Source organism: Adiantum capillus-veneris, chromosome 8 (assembly GCF_014529385.1).
Source record: "Adiantum capillus-veneris isolate H3 chromosome 8, ASM1452938v2, whole genome shotgun sequence".
NCBI lineage: Eukaryota > Viridiplantae > Streptophyta > Polypodiopsida > Polypodiales > Pteridaceae > Adiantum > Adiantum capillus-veneris.
In genome coordinates, this window is record NC_140938.1 from 69,579,143 (window position 1) to 69,593,834 (window position 14,692).

Genomic DNA, 14,692 nt, shown 5'->3' on the forward strand with positions numbered 1-14,692 from the left:
GTGATGGTGTACTTGGAGGACCCCAAACATCAGAATGAACCAACTCAATTTTTTTATTTTTTCTTTCATTTCCTGATTTTTGAAATTTTACCCTCTTTTGTTTACCATAAACACAATCTTCACAGAACTCTAAGTCCACTTCTTTCAAACATGGTAGAAGCTTCTTTCTTTGAAGGATTTGCATTCCTTTGGCACTCATATGGCCAAGTCTGGGGGCTTTTCACAAGCCAAGCTCCCGTACCCCTCTTCTCTCGTCCCCACCCCATGAAAACCCCCTCTTAGGGAGGGAGTGATAAAAGACATTGGAAAAAGTAAGAAAAAATAAAGTATGATTATGTAAATATATGAGAAAGGTAAAATAGGCCACCTCATGCCTGCGGGGCAGCCCATCCCCACCTTGCCTCCTTTTTCTTCACTGTTGCCCCGCCGTGTGTCCCTTTTCCTCTTCTCCACTCAAAAGGTCAACCCCCTCTCTCTTCCCCTTGTCCTTTCTACTTTCTGTCTCCCCTCAAGCTACCCCACCTCTCACCAATAATGCATTCTAACTCACCAATAATGCACCCTAACCCACATGCAACTTACCCTATCTTCCAAAATAGTATACCCCACCCCCCCTTTCTCTCTCCTATCATATCCCATGACCCAAATACCCCCCCCTCTCTCTAAAGGGCGCCATGTCTCATGTCTCAGTTTCACTAAAAAAGGTGCCCACAGACCCATCCCCACCCGGTGGTTACCTGATTTTTCTTGTGTTCACACACATCTGCACACAGATTCACCTCTGAACACACTCCTCTCTCTCCCCTCTTGTAATTACTTTATTCTCCATGTCACCTCTCACTTTTTTTCATCAACCCATCTCTCTCTCTTAGTCTCTCTCTCATGAGACTGCTGTTCTGGCACATATACACATAGCCAGACAAGTGTGGCCCACAGTCACATGGCCTATGTAAATAATGATTTCTTCATTTCTAAATTCTAGAATTTCTCCCCCCCCCCCCTCCTCCCCTATATAAAGAGGGTTCACCATCACACAAACACACACACCATCACCAAAGAGTACACTATGCACTGTGTGTGCCTAGTGCACACACACACACCCACACCATCACCATCACCATCACCGCAATCACCATGCTCATCTTGAGCATGACCTATACACCCTTGGGCTATGGAAGATGAAGGGCAACTAAATGAAGGATGATGGCCATAACCCTCATGCGAGTCTTCGCCATCAACTCCCACATATCCGCCATGTGCTCTACCACGCTCTCCCTTCTCATTCCCCTACCCTATGCTCCCCATTTCATCGCCTTATTCTCTAAATAAAGCTCGAGGTTTTGTGAGTATGCTTTATTGCAATGTTTTGCCCATGTGAGGTGTGCGGAATCGCCACCTAGTCTTGTGTTTGGAGTGAGCTTGTGTATGTGTGAAGGGTGTGCGGATTTGCCATCCTTTTGTGGTGCCTAAGTACTAAGCCGCTATACCCCCTCCCTCACTCTCTCTCTCTCTCTCTCTCACTTGATCTCATTCCCTTTCCTCTTCATCATTACTCCCAAGCATCCATCTCTCTTGGATGAAAACTTTGTTATGGTGGTATGTTGTTTGCGTCCTAGCCGCTGAAGCTAGGTGGTGCCCCCTGTTTGCTTTACCATGACAGGCTCGAGGCGCGCCATTCGGTCCCCGCTGTTTTAGAGGACATCGGGGTTCAGGGTTCGCTTTGCTCCCGTCATTTGGTGCCCCCACTGAGGAGGGCTTTCTAAGACCCTTCAGTTTACAATGCTGAAAGTGACGCCCACTATCAATCATGGACGAATGGCTGAAGGAATTTTTTAACTGGAAGACGGAAGAAGAAGAGACGAAGGAGGCACTAGCCGCCTTCATTGAGGTGCTACTGCCAGGCTGCAGTGTCGTCAGCATTCAAGATGTAAGTTCTAACTATAAATTGAGAGCATCAGGTGGGAGGTCGGTGAAGTGTCATCACTGTTGTCAACCAAGGCACACTGTCAATGAGTGCCAGCAACGAAGGCAGCGAAAGGGCTGAAGTCATCTACATCAACATTCATCGCAAAGAAGTCATTCACATCAAGGAAGGGAAGCAAACGGTGAGACCTCTTTTCCCTAAAGAAACTATAGTCAAAGTTATAACTCCAAAGTGGCCTAAAGGGGCTGCTCGAGCCAAAGGCAACGAGAAGATAAGCCAGTCTGGAAACACATGACCCCGAAGGGAGAAGCATCTGGCCAAGCAAGTGCTTCAAGCTCAGAAAGCCGGGTTGTACCCAGTTTGCCAAAGAGGAAGTCATCCGAAGCTAAGCGGCGAAAGGTCGCCTACCGGTTTGCACGACGCATGCGAGTGCTACCAATCCACTTCGACAATCCGAAAGAAGAAGTGGTAAGAAGATTCCCATGTCCTAGAGAAGAGTGGTTCGGCTACTGCTCTCGCTGTTTTGGAAAGAGAGTGGAGGATCTTCCTCCTCTCCCGGTACAACTTATCTTGAAGAAGCTCTCTACCACGGGAGAAACCCAGTGGGCTGGGGACGAGTTGCAACTGAATGGAGTAGAATTCATGCAACACGCCGACTACGGAAATTACCTGCAATTTTTGTTAGCCAAGAGGCTGGGAGTGGTCAGACGCGTCGCCATCACCCCGTACGTGCTGAGCAACGAAGGAAAGGTAGATCCTATGAAAGGTGACGACCTCTTGTGGATGTGCCGACTCATCAACACTGGCACGATAAGAGTATAAGTAAGTATTTCATCCTCTGTGCATGATGGAAAATGGGCCAACGGCATTCCCGTTCAGATTCTTGCAGCATATGCATGTGAATATCTATGTAGATAGGAAAGTCTTCTACCAACAGAAGATCGTACACCTATTCGGTGCGGCGATACTAGGATAAATCCTCAATTCCCCGAACCCTATCATTCTCCCCATATTAGATTACCATCATTCCTTTAATGTTTCTATCTTTATCTTGTTTTAACCTATCCACCCACCCTCGTAAAAAGCTGCTATGAGCCGCACTGTTAATGTAATGTTAAAAAAAAAAGAAAAAAAGAAAGAAAAGGTTTGTAATTTCCTGAGTCACTACCATGGCAAGTGTTTCTTTCCCCACGTTCAGTGGAAAGAAGGGAGAGGATCTCACCACCGACTTTTTGGATGATTTCGACATTGCTTGTATCGTCTCCAACAAAGATGACGATGCTTCACGACTTAGAATTTTTCCTCTATTGATGAGAGTAGAGGCCAAGTCCTGGTATAATGCATTGCCCCAGGCCACCAATAATGCATGGGATGTGTTAATGGCTACTTTTGTAAAGAGGTTTGGTGGAGGCACAACCTCGGAGAGGCTATGGAAGTTACTGAGAGACTTGAAGCAGGAGGGTCTTTTAGAATATGCCACCTATGAGTCCAAATTTGTGGATTTGTGGGAACGGTGGGTTGAGTCATTGGCAAGGGGGGAAGCTGCACCCGATTTCCTAAAAAAAGATCGGTTCACGCATGGCTTATGGCCTCTTCTCAAGGAGAAGGTGAAAGGTAGATTCCCGGCTACGTACGAGTTAGCCGTTGAGATTGCTCGCCTTAAGGACAAGAAGCTGCGAATGAAAGCCAAAGAAATCGAGTCAACAAAAACAGCAACATCACGTCCACCAACAACTATGACAACCACCATTCCACCACCACCACCGGCTCTTGGGGTAAGAGATGACCAACAAAATATGTTGGCCCATATTATTGACCAACTGCGTAATTTGTTTGTCCACTTAATACAACAAGGGAGGAGTCAAGAAAGAGATCAAGACCCTGGAAGAGCACGACGACAAAACAGGGAGTATCATTGCTACAACTGCGGAGAAGACGGTCACGGTATGTACTATTGTCCCAAACCACGACAAAACTATAATAGAGGAGGTAGGAGGAACCAATTGTCACCCCCTAGAGAAAGAACACCCCCACCCCGAGCACCAACCCCACCAACACAAATTCTATGTCCACCCCAGACACCACTACAAGCATCCATTCCACCTCTTCCACCAGCCCCACCACCTGATCGCCCTGTAAACATCATAAGTCTAGAAGAGAAAGGAAAAGCCGTAGTAGTGGATCCACCCAGAGCAAAGGAGAGGGACAAGGGTAAGGAGAAGGTAACCTTTTTAGAACCACTTGAGGCCATGACTGTGAAAAGAGCTAGGAGGGAGAAGGCTACACAATCAGATGATGAGAGAAGCATGAGAGGAGAAACTAGCAAGAGGCCATCCAGGCCACGACGGAAATTGGGCATCACCGACTTCCAGCTAGGGGAAAGTTCAAAGCCCTATGATCTAACATTGGATGTGGTAGAGCAAGGACCGAAGATTACATGGCCACAGCTGCTACATCTTGTACCTAAAGTAAGGCGACAATGGTCTAAAATGGTAAGTACAAGACGCTCCAAAACAAAGGTAGCCGGAGCAATTTCGGGATGCAACATGGATGACATCCTTCCAATTGTCGACGTAAACATAAAAGGAAAGAGGGTTGGAAACACCTACATTGATGGAGGTGCACAAATCTGTGTAATGAGCGAAGCTACGATGCTTCGATTAGGGCTCGAGGTTGACAGGCCTTCTCCATGCAAGGCAAAGATGGCAAACAACGCAAAAGTAAAGTGTGTGGGTGTGGTAAGTGCCGTGAAAATCAAAGCTTTCAACACTGAGGTAGAGGTAGATGTTTTTGTAATGCCTACTAAGGGGGAGGGCTATCCACTAATTTTGGGAAGGCCATGGTTGATGGCCATGAAGGCAAAACAGGACTGGGGTACTGGCCTTCTACGCATGACCGGTAAGAAAGGGGAGACAATCTACTACGACATGAGGATTGGCAAGCAGAAGCAAATGAATCTGGAAACATCGGCAGATGAAACCACTAGCGAATCTTCCAGTTCTGAGGAGGAGACCACATCCACCGAAGAAAGTGATAGTTCCATTGATAAGATGGGTATCATTATGAAGGATCCACAAAGGGTAAGCACAACTGGTGATCCATCACCAAAAGGGAAACCCAATGAAGAGGAGAGAAAATCACCTGGCCTAGGAGGAAGTAGGTTGAAGGGTATGTTGTCTACGGAATTAACACTTGAGGAGAAAGATAGTTTTTTGCAAATGTTGATGGGATTTCCTAACCTGTTCATTGACAACTATGAAAGAATCACAGGCATTACAGTGGTGGAACATCATATTAAGCTGAAGGAAGGGGTAAAACCAGTTGTGCAAAAGCTACGACGACTGGGGGTCATACAAGAAAAGGCACTCTTGGCCGAGGTAAGGAAACTGCTGGAGGTGGGATTCATCTATCCTGTAGAAAACTCAGAATGGGTGTCACCCGTAGTGGTGACTCCTAAAAAGAATGGTAAGTGGAGGGTCTGTGTTGACTACAAACCACTAAATGCAGCTACAAAGAGAGACCACTTTCCTCTCCCTTTCTTGGATGAAATTCTGAATGAAGTAGCGGGTTTTGAATGCTATACCGTCTGTGATGGTTATTCAGGATACTTTCAAATACGCATAGCCTTGGAAGATCAGCTAAAAACCACTTTTATCACGCCATGGGGTTGTTTTGCATATAGGGTTATGCCATTTGGTCTCACAAATGCACTTGCCACATTCCAAAGATATGTCACATATGTTTTTCAACCGTTCTTTGGAACATCCATAAGAGTGTTCATTGATGATTTTTGTATATATAGCTCCCGTATTTCACATTTAGAAAAGGTAACTGAAGGTTTGGCCAGGTTGCAGAGCCTAGGTGGGCAATTAAATGTGGATAAATGCCACATTGGGGAGAGTAAAGTCATTCTACTAGGCCATGAAATTTCAGCAAAAGGTATCAACGCAGACCCAAGTAAGGTGTCCGCACTCATAGCCCTACCTTCACCAACGACCGCACGTCAACTGGTCTCTTTTCTACAGAAGGTGAGGTACTTAAGTAGATTCATATATCTACTATCACAACTTGTTCTACCACTGCAACAACTCACTCACAGATCAGCTTTCACTTGGGACGAGGAAAGCGAACATCACTACAATAAGGTAAAGGAGGTCTTAGCCACTCTGCCAACTATCTCACCACCTAAGTGGGATGAAAAATTCTATGTCACCTCAAGTGTTGATGATGACTCATTGGGGGCTGTGCTACTCCAAAAGGATACGGCGACATCTTTCATGAGGCCAATCTACTTCTCTAGTCGATTGATGACAGCAGGAGAGAAAGGTTTCACCCATGTGGAACACTTAGTCCTAGCTCTTAGATTTGCAACTACAAAGTTTAGGTCATATTTGCTGCCTAAGCAATTTGTGATTCTAACCATGGATGAAATATTTCCCTATGTTGTACAACACATAGATGTGTCTGCTAGAATTACTAAATGGCTAGTTCGTCTGCAAGAGTTTGACTACACGGTACAGGTAGAAAGCATGACAAGGGCAAGTTTGGGGGGACTCGTGACCTACCAAGTCTTTGAAAGGAAGGAGAAGCAATCTAAGGAAGGAGAAGTCCGATTACCTCCAGTACCACCGATGGTAGAAGGAGCATACTCTCTCTACTTTGATGGAGCCTACAAGCGAGCGTTCGACAAAGCAGCTGCAAGCATAGTGGTCTTTGATGACAAAGGGACAAAGGTATTTTCGTTGGGCCAATTGTTAGATTCACATTCTAACAATGAAGGTGAGTTTGCAGCACTAACCAAGGGTCTACAATGGTGCGTCTCGCAAGGTGCACAATGCCTTAATGTATTTGGGGATGCTCTACTTCTGGTAAGGCAAGTAAATGGAGCATGGACATGCAAGAATCCTAGTTTAAGGACTCACTTAAGTGGTGTAAAAACCTTGTTGGGTAAGTTTGAATAAGTTCAAATACACCATATCCCAAGGGCTCAAAACCAAGAAGCAGATGCCCTAGCAAGTGAAAGACTACAGGAAGTGGTGGTTGGAGCAATAAAACTAAAGCTCCCTCTATTTCAAGGAAGTGATGCCTTGCCTGACATCATGCATTTTTTGGAAACAGGGGAATGCCCATCAGATTTAACAAAGGGACAGAAGCAATGGCTGACACAGAAGGCCACAAGGTATCGACTCATCAATGACGGTTTGTACTGTAAGGGTAAGGACCAAATACTCAGGAAGGTCCCTCTCTCTCAGGAAATCACGGGAGTAATTGCTAGTTGTCACGACGGGGTTTGTGGTGGTCACTTTGCCCTAGACATAACAAGTAGGAAAATTTTGCAGGCAGGCTTCATATGGCCTAGCCTCAACCGCCAGGTTTCAGAGCAGACTTGGTAGGAGAATTAATGCAGAAACTGGGCATTACAAGGAGGCACTCTTCACCATATTACCCTCAATGTAATGGCCTAGTTGAAAAGTTAAATGGAATGGTTTCTAAAATTATTACCAAGCAGGTAAACAATCATCCTGGAGACTGGGATAAGTATCTACTACCAGCTTTATGGGCCTACAGAACTTCATTTCGTACATCCTTGGGATTCACACCGTATCATCTAGTATTTGGTAAGGAAGCAATCTTGCCCATTGAAGTGCAACTACAAAGTCTCAGAGTAATGGCAAGCCAACTTCAACAACCCAACATGCATTTGAGAGATCACATCATCAACTTGGAAAGACTGCAGCTGGACAGAGAAGAAGCAATAAATTATTATGCAGCACAAGCAGAGCATAGACGGCTTAGTTTTAACGAGCATCTCCGGAAAAAAGAATTGAAGAAAGGAATGTTGCTGCTCCGCTACGACAATCGCTTCGACACGCGCAAGGATAAGAAACTCCTACTCCGATGGGAAGGTCCTTTCATCGTCAGGAAAAAGTATGCCAATGGAAGCTACCAGCTTATGGAGGCTGATGGAAAACTTCATAAAACCAAGGTAAATGGTTGGCAACTTAAACCTTATTTTCTTCGATTTGACCAGGCTCCACCAATTGACATTCCAGATGAGGACACACCATCAGCCGCCACCTCCGACGATAATGATCAAACAGATGAGCTAGAGACATGAATGCCTCTAGCCAAAAGGGGAGGGCTAATGATGGGGGCTTTTCACAAGCCAAGCTCCCATACCCCTCTTCTCTCGTCCCCACCCCATGAAAACCCCCTCTTAGGGAGGGAGTGATAAAAGACATTGGAAAAAGTAAGAAAAACTAAAGTATGATTTTGTAAATATATGAGAAAGGTAAAATAGGCCACCTCATGCCTGCAGGGCAGCCCATCCCCACCTTGCCTCCTTTTTCTTCACTGTTGCCCCGCCGTGTGTCCCTTTTCCTCTCCTCCACTCAAAAGGTCAACCCCCTCTCTCTTCCCCTTGTCCTTTCTCCTTTCTCTCTCCCCTCAAGCTACCCCACCTCTCACCAATAATGCATTCTAACTCACCAATAATGCACCCTAACCCACATGCAACTTACCCTATCTTCCAAAATAGTATACCCCACCCCCCCTTTCTCTCACCTATCATATCCCATGACCCAAATACCCCCCCTCTCTCTAAAGGGCGCCATGTCTCTTGTCTTGTAGGTAAATAACCTCCCGCACACTCACACACACTCAGTTTCACTAAAAAAGGTACCCACAGACCCATCCCCACCCGGTGGTTACCTGATTTTTCTTGTGTTCACACACATCTGCACACAAATTCACCTCTGAACACACTCCTCTCTCTCCCCTCTTGTAATTACTTTATTCTCCATGTCACCTCTCACTTTTTTTCATCAACCCATCTCTCTCTCTTAGTCTCTCTCTCATGAGACTGCTGTTCTGGCACATATACACACAGCCAGACAAGTGGGGCCCACAGTCACATGGCCTATGTAGATAATGATTTCTTCATTTCTAAATTCTAGATTTTCTCCCCCCCCCTCCTCCCCTATATAAAGAGGGGTCACCATCACACAAACACACACACCATCACCAAAGAGTACACTATGCACTGTGTGTGCCTAGTGCACACACACACACCCACACCATCACCATCACCATCACCGCAATCACCATGCTCGTCTTGAGCATGACCTCTACACCCTTGGGCTATGGAAGATGAAGGGAAACTAAATGAAGGATGATGGCCATAACCCTCGTGCGAGTCTTCGCCATCAACTCCCACCTATCCGCCATGTGCTCTACCACGCTCTCCCTTCTCATTCGCCTACCCTATGCTCCCCATTTCATCGCCTTATTCTCTAAATAAAGCTTGAGGTTTTCTGAGTATGTTTTATTGCAATGTTTTGCCCATGTGAGGTGTACGGAATCGCCACCTAGTCTTGTGTTTGGAGTGAGCTTGTGTATGTGTGAAGGGTGTGCGGATTTGCCATCCTTTTGTGGTGCCTAAGTACTAAACCGCTATACCCCCTCCCTCACTCTCTCTCTCTCTCTCTCTCTCACTTGATCTCATTCCCTTTCCTCTTCATCATTACTCCCAAGCATCCATCTCTCTTGTTATGGTGGTGTGTTGTTTGCGTCCTAGCCGTTGAAGCTAGGTGGTGCCCCCTGTTTGCTTTACCATGACAGGCTCGAGGCGCGCCATTCAGTCCCCGCTGTTTTAGAGGCCGTCGGGGTTCAGGGTTCACTTTGCTCCCATCATCGGTAGTGCGACACCGCACTGTCAACTTCTATAGTTGCTGCACAAGTTGAAGGTTGCGTGCTGACAGTACACAAGTAAAGTATACCGACTTTTTCTCCCTTGGCAGCCACCAAAGATCCCTTTGAGATCTTCCACCTTTTGTTTCCGAATGCAATGTTGTGACCTTCATCATCCAATTGTCCTGTAGAGATCAAATTTTTGCGAAGAGAAGGAACATGCCTAACATCTTTAAGCTTCCACTCATTTCCATTAGCAGTTTTGACATAAATTGTACCTTTGCCGACAATCTCACAAGCTTCATCATCTCCCAAGTATACATACCCAAAATTACCTTTGGTGTAGTCTTGGAAATGTTTCTTGTGTGGTGTGGCATGGAATGAAGCCCCGGAATCTACTATCCAGGAATTAGACACATTGTCAAATGAGAGAATTAGAGCATCTTGCTCTACTTTACCTGCCACATTGGCCTTCGATGTTGGCTTGTTGTCTTGAGACTCTGTCTCCTTCTTCTTCTTGGACCAGCAATCCTTCTTGACGTGGCCCTTATTGCCGCAGTTCCAACATTCAAGAACTGACTTTGTGCGTGACTTGCTCCGCCTTGAGTGATCACGACCCTTTTGGTTTTTGAAACTCTCCTTAGGCCTTCCTCTTGTTTCCACTGACAGTGCATCACTTGATGATCCTCTTGTGCTTCTCCTTCATATTTACTCGCTTAGGAGAACACCCACAACATCATCAAACTTAATAGTATTTGTGCTAGAAATAGAATTACTTACAGCCATCACAAGGCTGTCCCAACTATCCGGTAGAGATGATAGTATAAGGAGAGCTCGCACTTCGTCATCGAAATTGATTTTCACCGATCGAAGTTGACTTATGTTTGTGTTAAAGTCATTTAGGTCTTCTGCAACTGAACCATTCTCTCTCATCTTTAGATTGAACAAGCACTTCATAAGAAATACCTTATTGGATGCCGATGGTTTCTCGTAGAAGTCGTCAAGTGACTTCATCAAGTCCTCCGTGGTCTTCATCTCTGAAACATTGAAGGCCACCGTTGACGCCAAGCTTAACCGGACTGTTCCCAGTGCCTTTCGATCAAGGACATCCATGCTTCATCTGCCATTGTTGTGGGCTTCTTCGCAAAACCGCCTAGTGAAAAATAGAGGTCTTTCTGGTAGAGATAGTCTTCAATCTGCATCTTCTAATGTTGGTATTTTTTGCCGTTGAACTTCTCAATCTTGAGCTTCCCTTCCTCCGCCATAACTCCCACTCAATTCAAGGAATCCTTTCCTTGAGATAATTTAGCTACGAGTAAACCTTGCTCTGATACCAGTTGTTAGGAAATAAGACGTAGCTAAATAGATAATTGAGTAGATTACTTAATGGAGAGAGACAGATTTACATACACGAGATTATAGAGTAGAGAGAGGGAGATAGAGTACACACGATATACGTGGTTCACCCAATGTGGGCTACGTCCATGGGAAAGCAGCCACTCAATGGATTTAGTACTTCAAAACAAGAAGTAGTTTACAAAGGGAGTATACCCTTAATGGATCTCCCGCCTTGCTTCACTCTCACCACCTCACACTCACCTTGTTGCATCAACTTTACACACTATGAAATGTGTGTAGAAATGGCCTCCTTTTATAGGCCAAAAGGGCTACCCTCTCTTATGAGAGGCAGCCATGTGTAGCCGCCCTTGTGCGAATAAGTCCAAATCGGACCCTCCAATCCGCCCATGTGTGGCCACCCTTGAGAAGACAAGTCCGCTTTTAAATTCGGCCACTGGCCATCAGCCATTGACTTCCGACCACCGGCCACTGGCCAACCGACGGTTGTTTTCCGACCACTTTTCGGCCGCTGTCCGGCCATAATATTCTGGCAAAAAGGAATATTTTGGCGAGGGAAAAAAAATGAGGCCCATAAAGTTTCCCTTGATTCTTGACTCTGAAAATTTTGGTTTCCGGTGAGTGATTTTCCCTCACGCACGATGGCTTCTCCTCATAATGGGGGCCTTACAAATGTGCGATTTTACCACAGAAAATTACAAGGGTAAATCAGGCTCCATACTTAACAATAAAGGACCATTACTTGTATCATCTTTCTCTTAGCAGAAATGTCTTGACAACATTTTGAGCATGTAAATTGATACTATTTATTTGGCTCACTCCATATGAGCTCGGATCTCCTTGACTCCTTGGGAAAGGTCATGTATGCTTGCATGCATAATTCGTTTTTACATATTACAGGTGCCTCCCAACATTTTTTCAGGATTCCAAAAGTCCTGATAGGCTCTTGTCTTCTCCCCATCCCAAAACTCATTGATATCTGAAGGATAGTCAGAACCTTTCTTATCCAGCCATTGTCCTCTTTCCCTCCACATGGCCAAAAAGTTATGGCAAAACGTCTCACTAGCACATATGAGCCGAAGTTGTTCCATGAAAGAGATGTATTGAAAAGAAATCATATCTTTTCTAGGCTTCTGACAATGTGGACATCGTTCGCAACATTCTTTACGATCACATACTAAAGAAGATGTATTGTCTTTGATGCTACAGTCACACTTGAGAATTTCACCCTCATATGCATCCTCAAGACTAGGTGCAAAAACTTGAGGATCATGGGACATATCCTCGGTGCCGACACAAAGCTTCCATTCTTGAGGGGTCACCATGCCCATCTCTTTGTACATTTGCAATAGCTAAGAGAAGTTGCAAGGAATGCTCTTACCCCCCAATGGTCCATTCCAATTGCTTGGCTTGCAAACTAGGAGGGATGCAAGAGACCGCGCTTGAGGTGTCATATGCTCTTTCTTTCGAGCACTCACATCCAATCCCCCGAATAGAATCTTCAAGAGATCGTCATATGCAGGCCTCATCACATAATGATTGGATGCATAACACACAATCTAGTATGTACCAATCCAATTCCTCATCACTTAATACGCTAGCACTCAGTGGAAATGATTGAGAAGATGTAGCATATCGGTCCATGTACAAGTGTGCACTGGCAAGTTCATCATCACAACTACTTTTAATCAACATGTTTATCACATGTAATATAACCCAATGAAAACATTATAAAACCTTTTATGGAAGAATTCCTCTCTTTTCAATCAAAATTCATGCGTTTCTAGAACATTGCAAGTCAACCACAATGATGCATCATATACCTAGCTAGGTATGTTGCCTACTAAAACATGACAACAGACATAAAAGAAGCAAAAAGACCGATGCAAATCAGACACGGCTTCAACCTTCTCACAAACATCCTTCAACTGCGTCAGTGTTTTACTCAGTTAAGTAGATTATTTGGCACATCAATTATAAATTAATCTGGCATAATTTTTCACACTAATTACAATCACAATCAATATTATGGCAGGATTGACATAATGTTAAAATGTCCCTATACAATACGGAAGGCAAGGTGGTCCATCTTTTTCATAGGTCTAGTTTGCATCACCACTATTTATTTTTACACAGCAGTGCTTGTATAGAGGTGCATGAACGGCATCCAGAAGTGTGAAACCTAAAATCCCTTGCAAAAAGTAAACAAGTTAAATAACTGTCCCTAAAACATCTCAATATACAATTATGAAAAAAGGCTTGAAGAAATGAATTCTGACCTGAGTTTGCAAGTAGTGGCTCAAGAAATCGAAGCCCTCCTGAATTCGCACATAATCTCTTCCTCTCAGGCTAGATCAATGGCAAAGTCCTCTTGTCTCTACTTAGTCTCTTCTGGTTAGACGCATTGTAGGCGAATGGCTAGTAGTTGCCTACAAAAGACTGTTGATCAACTAGGGCGAGGGCGATCCTAATTCGTGAACAGTGGAGCAAATTTGAAAACATACCTGTGCACACTGCTTGCTTGGGATTCAGATACGTGGACGATATATAGTGGGTGCGTACTGCTTGTTGAGGATACAGGAGATGCGCGACAGTGAACTGGAGCTGACGCAGACGCGTAGAGGGATACATGTTGCAAGTCGATAGTGGGCGCATACTACTTGCTGGGGATACAGGAGATGCGTGACAGTGAACTGGAGTTGACGTGGGCTACAGGACCTAGGTTCAACTTTGTAGCATTTCAAATAGTAGACAAAATGAAATCAACAGTGCAGTATGCATTCTCTTTAGACTCCACTGTTGGAGCTATATATGGCTCACTCTATTGAACTTGGTCTCACCTATATATTTGTATCTTGTCCTCAATATGAATCAGTCTTTGGGAGCGTATATGGTGTGTCTCTTGTCTCGTCTCTCTCTCTCTTTCTCTCTACATCTCAACATGGTATCAGAGCGGTAACGATCATGCGCCGATTCAATTCATGGTGACAACAGTATGTGTATGCGATTCGCATGTAAGATTCAAAATTGTTACAAATTTTATTTTTGAGCGTTGATTCTTGTTAGCTGTGGTTGTTTTGTGTTAAGAAGAATATGATTAGTGTTTTATGTGGCGTTTATTTATAATCAATCTAATCGTTGATTACGTTTTCTTGTTAATGACACCCTGAACTTCATCTCAATTTTTCTTGCTGTTCTGCTCAAAATTTGGAGAAACAGCAATGGCACTTTTCATCCAAAACTTGTTCGTCTCCTCGAGCTCTTCGATTTGAGTTCTAGGTTTGCGTCAATCGGAGTTCGCAGCAGAAAGTTATGCTGTTTTTACTGCAATAGAGCTTGACGCAGCTTTCTTCGTCCTACTTCTTCGTGAAGCGTCCCCGATCGTTTTTCTTATTTTGGCGTTAACTTTTTCGAGAAGATTTAGCTTTTTTCTATTCATATTGTGGCCGTCAATCTTGCGTCTCACGCCACTCTATTTTGAGGACAAGATACAAATATATAGGTGAGACCAAGTTCAGTAGAGTGAGCCATATATAGCTCCAACATCCACAAGAACCAAGCCTCAAGGCTCTCGCATACCTTCTTGCTGACTGTAGTCGCAATGTGGAAATAATCATGTTCGTCCATCTCTACTCAAGAGTCATCACACAACCCTGTTCACAAGCAGTGTAGCTGTGTACCAATGTAGACAGCAGTGCAACCTGCTTCAATCTTGCTCCCTTG